Raw genomic sequence first — 9,799 nt, forward strand, 5'->3', positions numbered from 1 at the left:
CTTCAAGTTTTCGTGTGGGTGGGAAAGCAAATGGCCTCATAAAGTTTACATTTGGAAAGATTATGTGGATATGCTTTTATGATTTCCTTGCTGTAAATGTTAATTATTTCCTCAAAAAGACGAAGGTTATGGATATGCTTAGATTCAAAAAGACTGACTGAAAAAGATAATAATGACACCTCACTCATACCCCACTACAAATACAACTGGCGTAGGGTGATTATGGAAGGAAAGAGACAATTAACACGTGCCATGAAAAGATGTTTTTTGGGCTTTGGAAAACCTTGCAGCCTTATGATGGCTTTTTACTACCTCTACATTTTTATCTTGAGCGTATTTTATTTAACTTACGAAGACTACCTTACCTGCAACATGACAATGTCAAAAAATATAGAGGAGTTGGTGGAAAAATTTGAAGAGTTGGTGGTTGAGTTGGGTGGCGGTATGGGCACCAGTGATCGTATTGAACTTGTGGGAGAGCAGTACATTTGCAAGAGTGAAGTGGCAACTATTTATCTGCAGAAGGGTGACCTGTTACCCATTATGGACGGGGTGATAAAGCATGAGGAAAACATCACTATGCAATACTTCAACTCATGGAATGACAAAAGAGTGACTGTCAATTGGAAGAGTTTTGAAATCACTAAGGGTCTTATTGCTAGGGTTGGTGGGTTTCCCATTGGTGGCAAGAACTGGCTCAAATAAGCTCACGTGAACGATGAAACCAACTTGCAGAAAATTTTCAAGTTTATTGAGAAACCGGTTCGTATGCATGGTGGTCCAGGGAACACCTTACTAAGCCTTGGGACATCCTCTACTATGCTATTAGGAGATACATTACCCTTGAGGATCGATTTTAGGTACCTTATTTTTATCATTTCCCCATCCTCGACCATTTTAGAAATCTGGATCAAATTTCCTTTCCGTTCCTTTTGCTGAATTCTATGGAAGATAGTATTTTCAAGGTAAGGAGAAAGGAGGGAAAACCCTTTTACCTCATCCACTAGGGTTTCATGAATAAATTGTATACCCATCACCTTGCCCAAAACCCACTGCTCCTGGTTAACCCTCTGGCTACTGCTACCCCCCAAGTTTCTTTTGACCTTGGCCTTGGCCCTAGCCATAAAAAAATCAAGAAAACCCCCAATCCTAAGGTTAAAATTAGTCTCATTGACTCTGACGCAGACACTAGGAAGAGCAAGTAGAGTGCTTGAAGAACCAACAAATGCCTCCAATTGGAGAAGTTTAAATCCCCTCCCAAACAGGTTTTCAGTTTGGAGTCTATTAAAAGTGACATTAAACCCCCTAAGAAGAAGAAACCCCACTAGGACATTGGTAAGAAGTTTGGCTCCAATCTTCCCAGCCTCTCCCATATTCCTAAGACCCTTGAGGCTAACCCTTCCCCGGCTTGAAGTGGTGGTGAGGACATCACCTCCCCCGTGAAGGACACTCCTAAAGCGGGGGAAAAAAGAAAACCATGGCCATGACTAAAGTCATTACAAAGGTCGGCTTGACATGCTAGAACAGTCAATGAAGGATTTGACAGATAATCATACTGACATCTGCCAAAAATTTGAGACCTTGGTTGAGTTCTCCACTAAAGTGATGCATTCTACGGCTACCACCCTCTACTTTCTATAGGTGAACAAGGATGTGAAGGACTTGGGAAAGGAATGCGAGACTTCTCGCTTTATTTACGACTTCCTGGTGGAGGACTGGATGAAGACCATCAGGAGGGGGTGATTGTGGATAGGGATGGCCCTGAGGTGAAGGATGTTGAGGAACCGGATAAAAAGGAGGGCAGTTAGCCCTGTTGGCTTTTTTTCTTTTCCTATAATGATATTATTTAATCTGAACTTGATGCCCTACGGAGCTTTTTTTTATTTGTATAAGTTTAATTGTTGGACTATTAGTAGTAGTATGTTGTTTTATTGCTGGAATATTTTTCCTTTTTATCTGCTTGATTGTAGTAAGACTGATTTTGTTAATGCTGTTTTGGATCATGTTAGTTTTTTGAATTATAAAGCTGGTATTGGTTAGATGATAGAGAGGTAACCTCTGACTAATCTTTCAGCCTTTTTGTACTTCGGGGTTAGCCCCCTGTCTCTTTTGACTGCTATCTATATGCTTCAAAAACATATATATATATATATATATATATATATATATATATATATATATATATATATATATATATATATATATATATATATATATATATATATATATATATATATATATATATATATATATATATATATATATATATATATATATATATATATATATATATATATATATATATATATATATATATATATATAAAAGTAAAGCTAGGAAACATCAACACTCTAGGGAGGATAAACACATGATCGTATATTACCTCAATGTAATATAAGAATATCTTTGATTAGAAGATACTCAAAAATTTTTGATATCACATCTGATATCATGAGTATTAGTCTCCCAAAATATCAACATCCGATATTCACCAGTTACTCAAAAATGTTTGATATCTCATTTGATATCATGAGTATTAGCCTCCCAAAATATCAATGGCATTCACCAAATGCTCTTTTAGTAATGGCCTCCCAGAACGCTGAGATGCAAGATATTCACCAAAAACTGTGAGTAATGGCCTTCCAGAACATCAAATCGTGTGACATTCAGCAATTACTCTGTGAGTAATGGATTTCCAGAACATCAAGATGCGTGATATTCACCAAGTATTATGTGTAATGGCCTTCCAAAATATCAATATGCATAACATTCACCATGTACTCAAAAAATGTTTATAAGGTATGTGTAGGCGCATTCTCATAATACTTACCATATAAACATCCACCATGCAAAGTATAATCTATTATGATCTGGATAGACATCGTAAGATATCCATCATAATTTAGAAAATTAAGTTAGTATAAGATCATCATCTTTTAATAACTTCTGCCAATACATGTGACATCATTTGGAAGTCGTCACTTCCTCAGGATGTACACAGGGGAGTAGGCCCATTAAAATTGCATAGTCATGAGGTATATTTATGAATTGTAGTCCTCTTGACTGTTACAATTTATTCATCACTAGAGAATCCATCTCAACATGGTTTACTCCCTTTGAGTCAATATGACTGAGATTACCGAAGGTTGACTAAATCATATCCTCTATATGCTCCATCTCTTTCAAGTTTTCTTGAAATGTCAGCCTCCCTCTGAATCTCAATCTCCCTCTTTTTCTTGCAAGAACATTCTCGGAGGAAAAGATCAAGGCACATAGCTCGTATAGAAATAAGAAAGAGGCTACTATAATACCCAAAGATAATAATTCTCTATAATAAGATCATTCCAATAGATTGAACTTTATTGATAATATAAAAGTGTTTAGAATATTAGTAAATATTTCTTACTAAACATTTATATAAATATTATTATAACTCATATTATTATGAACTAATATATCTTCTATTTCGCTACATGGTAGTTATCTTTATTTCCATATTATTCACTTAGTATCTTTCTAGTGCAAGGATATTTATATAGGAAAATATAATAGTTACGAAGTATTGAATACGTACCTTGGTCACTTCAAGGTTACTTTGCATTGGAAGTCTAGCATGTAATGGAGTTGATCCATTTTTTTCCTTTATCACCTTTCCTAAGGAAATGTCATGACACATACTATTTCCACTACTTTGAAAGATACGTCTTTCATGTGCGAAATTCCTTTCTATATTCTATGTATCTTACTATATATAAATTCGGTTGGTTATATATATAGATATATCCAATGACATCCAAATCTGCATACTGTTCCATGTCCTCCTTTTCTATGTTATTTGATGTCTGCCATAGTTATCATGGCACTGTATAAACATATCATTCTCCCCTATTACACTCCATGTCATGCTAATGTGGATGTTGATAAGTCAATACCTTGGGTCAAATTGCTTTTACCCTAATTGGTCAATGGTGTTGGAATAAGTCACTAGTTTGTTGCACCAAATTTGCTATTCTGTTTAACAGTTGACTGCTGCTCCCTATTCTCTAGTCATCAATTTTGTAGGACTGTAGTTAACTCCACCACATGTATGCACAATTGAATTTGTCTCCAAACACATGGCAAGGTTGTTAAGTGAAGTGTTAGTGCTGTCACATTAGATGATCCACATGTAAGCTCTAAACAGCTGGAAGTCCTCTATTTATAGAGGTTATGTAATTGGTTGTTTGTGTGCAGTCAAACTCTTGTCATCAAACAGCTATAATAGAACATTCGATCTACTGCCAGTTGTCATCAATCAGTTACAAGTTACAACAGAACTCTCAGTCTCACACTAGCCTATAACATTTCCCTAGTCAACAAGTAAATAAACTATCAGTGCTGTAATGGTTATCTATTCACCGCTTGACTCTGCCGTATGAGATAACTCTAGAAACATCTATTTTGTAACTGACTGATGAATGTGCTCTATAAATAGAGACTTAACCATAATGAATGGTTTGTAAAAATTTATACAGATAAATAAAATACTGTTTCTCCATTTTCTGTAGCAGATGTATTATGGTCATGCATATTTAGAATGATTTCTCTAATCAGCTGTAAAGTATTTTTTTAGATTCTTTTCAATTTCTCAATATGGTATCAGAGCAAATGTGATTCTTGGGCAGTGCTAGCTTGTCTTTGTGCAGTCAATTCCAACAGCATAACAGCCCTGTAATCAAATATCACTCCAAAAAAAAATTAGCCCTACAAACAAACCATTTCCAGCAATATATTTTCCTTCAACAAAACCCTCTAGCAATATTTCTAGCTGAACTTCTAAATGAATCTCCAGCTGAACCTGGCTAAACTAGGCTTTGATACCATATTGAAAATTAAAACTATAAAAAAAAAACATGGTGACAGCAGATCACAGGAAAATATAACTTTCATTATTCATATTGATCTGGCTGCCACAAACAACCAATTACATAACCTCTATAAATAGAGGACTTCCAACTGTTTAGAGCTTACATGTGGATCATCTAATGTGACAGCACTAACACTTCACTTAACAACCTTGCCATGTGTTTGGAGACAAATTCAATTGTGCATACATGTGGTGGAGTTAACTACAGGCCTACAAAACTGATGGCTAAAGAATAGGGAGCAACAGTCAACTGTTAAACCAAATAGCAGATTTGGTGCAAAAAACTAGTGACTTATTCCAACATCCTCCTTTAATTTCTACCACTAAAGACTCTTTCAGTGGGAGAAATTACAATAAGAAATTTAAACATGATAGGTCCCGGCATTAAGCCTTTTGAGGTACCCATTTACAACATAGAAATTTTATTTTTCTTGTTAAGTGGTTTTAGCTTACCACAAACTCTTCGGAAAAAAATGCTTTAGGATCTTTCACCCAAACAAGTGGTTTTTTGTTTACCACAAACCCTTCAAGAATTTTAGTTTTTTTTTACCTAAATAAGTGGTTTTGGCTTACCACAAACCGTTCAATAGATTTACTTAAACAAGTGGTTTTGGATTACCACAAACCCTTCAAACTTCAAAAAACCATTGATCCAATGATAGGTAAACCAACTCTAAACTTTTCTCTAGCATACTAATATTGAGTCCATATGAAAAATAATTCATCTTCCGAGTCACATGGGTACCCAGCCGCTGTGCTCGCTAGTTCTCTAGAAATATTTTTCAGATACATGGTTCATCAATATAGTAAAAACTTTTGAGGTGTCAGGTACAACCGATAGTGCACCTCTTGCTACAACCATCACTATTTGATCTTCATATTGCAAACATTGACTTCAATGATCAGCCTTTCTTTTCATTTGACAACAACATATCTTCTCTAGCTTGCTCCAACTTGCATTTCCACAACTCCTTTTCTCTATCAGTTTGTTGAAGTTCCCCAATTTCTTTATTTACTAACCTCCATAAAGCCTTCTCTCTTAGAGAATTCTTGACTACAATCTTCCAATCTGCAAAACCACGTCCATCAAAGATAGGCAAAACTTCATTTGAAGAACCCATGTTAGCAAAAAAATTAGCCTTCAAACAAATCTAGCAATATTCCAGCAACATAACAGCCCTGCAACCAAATATCACTCCAAAAAAAAATCAGCCCTGCAAACAAACCATTTCCAGCAATATATTTTCCTTCAACAAAACCCTCTAGCAATATTTCTAGCTGAACTTCTAAATGAATCTCCAGCTGAACCTGGCTAAACTAGGCTCTGATACCATATTAAAAAATAGAAACTAAGAAAAAAAAACATGGTGCAGTCAGATTAATGAAATAATTTTGTTATCTATTGTCAAAAACCTATAAATAAAAAACATATCATGTTTAAATTTCTTATTGTAATTTCTCCCATTGAAAGAGTCTTTAGTGGTAGAAATTAAGGGAGGATGTTAGAAATAGTCAAAAACCCATGCCAATCAAATCCACATCAGCTTCTGTTATAATCACTACAGATTTTCTTGCTAAAAGGATATGGATGCTGTCCTCCAGAATAGGTCATACAACTCTATAAAATCCACATCTCCTTGTGGACTAAGTCTTACAGCTCATGCATCCATCCACTTGTCAAAAGCCTAGAATTTTCCTCTACTGGTTTTATAGCTGGAATCCTCTATTTATAGAGGTTATGTAATTGGTTGTTAGTGTGCAGCCAGATCAATATGAATAATTAAATGTTATAATACCTTGTGATCTGTTGTCACCATTTTTCTTTATAGTTTTAATTTTCAATATGGTATCAGAGCATTTAGATCTTTTTGGGCTGTGAACATTCTTTTCTATTTTTTAATAGGATTCACAAAGGGAAGTTGCTGTACTGCGTAAATATCTAATCAGTAGCAGCAATCTTGGCACTGAGGAAGAGGTTGCTATTATGCTCAATCATCTTGGAGATGGCCTCACGTTCAAAGGAGTTCCAGAAATTGACAAAGTAATGAAAGATTGCAGAACGCATTGTAAGAGTGTTTGGAAGTTATGACTGATTTAGTTAAGGGAAAACTACTGTTCAAAGCCTTGGATGATTATATCATTTGTGGTGAGTGCATCTGTTGTGGCTATGGGAGCTCAAGATTACAAAGAAAGAGGCATTGTTTGAAGTAATTATACTCTCTAGCTGAAGAAAGATCAGAAAAGTGCTGAAAATCATAGTAAGCAAAGATATCGATGTTTGTGTAATTCTTAAAAAAATTTGGATAGTTTGGGCTTTATGTTGGCTGTTCAATCTGTGTTCTTTTATTGAAGTTAAGTGTCTAGGTATAGAAATAGTTGTGAGATGGTATGTTAGAGTTTGTTTTTGCTATCACAATGAAGATGACAAGGGATGTAAGTGTATGGATTGGTAGTAAGCGTATGTGTCTATCTAAATGGGAAGACTATGTTGTCAAGTTTTGGTCATGTAATGGAAGATTGTTGAATCAAATATCCCTCAAGTGAGTATTGTACCTAATCCGTTGTAAGAGGTGCATTATTGGTTGTACCCGACACCTCAAAAGATTTTACTCTATTGATGAACCATGTATCTGAAAAATATTCCTAGAGAACTAGCGAGCACAGCGGCTGGATATCCATGTGACTCGGTAGATGGATTATTTTTCATATGGACTCAATATTAGTATGCTAGAGAAAAGTTTATAGTTAGTTTACCTATCATTGGATCAATGGTTTTGTGAAGTTTGAAGGGTTTGTGGTAATCCAAAACCACTTGTTTAAGTAAATCTATTGAATGGTTTGTGGTAAGCCAAAACCACTTATTTAGGTGAAAAACCTAAAAGTCTTGAAGGGTTTGTGGTAAACCAAAACCACTTGTTTGGGTGAAAGATCCTAAAGCATTTTTTTCCGAAGAGTTTGTGGTAAGCTAAAACCACTTAACAAGAAAAATGAATTTTTCATAGTGATTGTGATAGGGGAAACTAAAAATTTCTATGTTGTAAATGGGTACCTCAAAAGGCTTAATGTCAGGACCTATCATGTTGTAATTTCTCCCACTAAAAGAGTCTTTAGTGGTAGAAATTAAGGGAGGATGTTGGAATAAGTCACTAGTTTGTTGCACCAAATCTGCTATTCTGTTTAACAGTTGATTGCTGCTCCCTATTCTCTAGTCATCAATTTTGTAGGACTGTAGTTAACTCCACCACATGTATGCACAATTGAATTTGTCTCCAAACACATGGCAAGGTTGTTAAGTGAAGTGTTAGTGCTGTCACATTAGATGATCCACATGTAAGCTCTAAACAACTGGAAGTCCTCTATTTATAGAGGTTATGTAATTGGTTGTTAGTGTGCAGCCAGATCAATATGAATAATTAAATTTTATAATACCTTGTGATCTGTTGTCACCATTTTTCTTTATAGTTTTAATTTCCAATAAATGGTGACATGTGTTCTTTTAAAAAAACCCTTATTCAAATATGACTATTCCCATTTTTTTTGGTGCATGAAATCACTTTTTCCCTTGTCCACATTGGTGATGATTCAACACCTCAAACACACTTTTCAATTTATTAACTTCCCTTACAACCCTTCTATACTTTTCCTCCCACAATATTCCACATGGTTCCTCCTTTCTTATGTCTCCTGTTTCTTGTATCATTACACAGTTTCAGGTAAGAAATATGAGGAGCAATTTTCTTATTCTGCTTGTTCCAAGTATGCGGCGTCTGGCAAGGACTTATCCCTTTCTATATCTTCCTCTTTCCCTTGTGCAACCAACTTTATTCCATGTCATGTCTCATGGTTCAACCAAGGACTATTGACTTGGTTTATGTGATTTTGTAAGTAGCGTGGGTTTCACATTTACCATCTCTATCTGAAGAACTTTCTTTCTTTGATCTCTAAAACCTTTCATTTTGGTCATCTTTATTCCAAAAAATAATGTTCTTTATTCTCATGAAACATAGGGCATTCAGTTCGACATTTTTTTATTTTTATTTTTTAGTTGTATGACTCTTCGCTATCGACAATAAAATCAGATCGATTACATAGGAACTAGAGTTTGGTGGCAACTTGCTCCACTATTAACATGACCATTCAATGATTTAATTTTTAGCAATCTAAATATTCTTAACCTAGATCTTTGTCTACGATTTTCTTCTCCAAGTTAGCTTTACTATTACACCATCCATAGGCCACTATGACTGCAATTTGTTGCAGATTTTTTTACACATGCGAACAAGTTCAAAGTTCTTTTTTTTTTTCATCGGCAATCTTAATTGTGCTTTTGAGAGTTCTAATTATTTCTAGTGGATATAACTTGGCTCTAATACCATGTTGATTTTCATGGATCGCTGCAAGTGTAATAGCACTACCATAATATTTGGTATGTGCTTTCAAATTGTAGCCTCTCCTTAGATTTAGAAGAGAGTGGGAGAATAGACATGTCCCATGAAGGGACATGTCTGTTCATTATCATAATTAAAGTCTTATTGTTATATGTAATGTCTCCTAATATATATATATATATATATATATATATATATATATATATATATATATATATATTGACGTTATTTATCCAAGTAAAGCTACAAAACATCAACATGGTGTTTTGAAAGGTTTGATTGAAAAGTGGGAAAGATAGGCAATTCATAGTTTTACAATTCTCTGAATCTCAACAATGCAAAATAGCAAAATTTTGCAGTTTCATAACCATCCTAATTGTATATCTGCAAAATAGCAAAATTTTCCAGTTTGGCAATGATCTTAACTACATATGTGTGAAATAGCGAATTGAATCAAATTGTGGATGGTTGAGGGTGTTTGAGGCTTGTTGGTAAATAAATTTGT

Source organism: Cupressus sempervirens, chromosome 1, assembly GCF_028749045.1.
Source record: "Cupressus sempervirens isolate cs-2001-9-10 chromosome 1, ASM2874904v1, whole genome shotgun sequence".
NCBI classification, from domain to species: domain Eukaryota; kingdom Viridiplantae; phylum Streptophyta; class Pinopsida; order Cupressales; family Cupressaceae; genus Cupressus; species Cupressus sempervirens.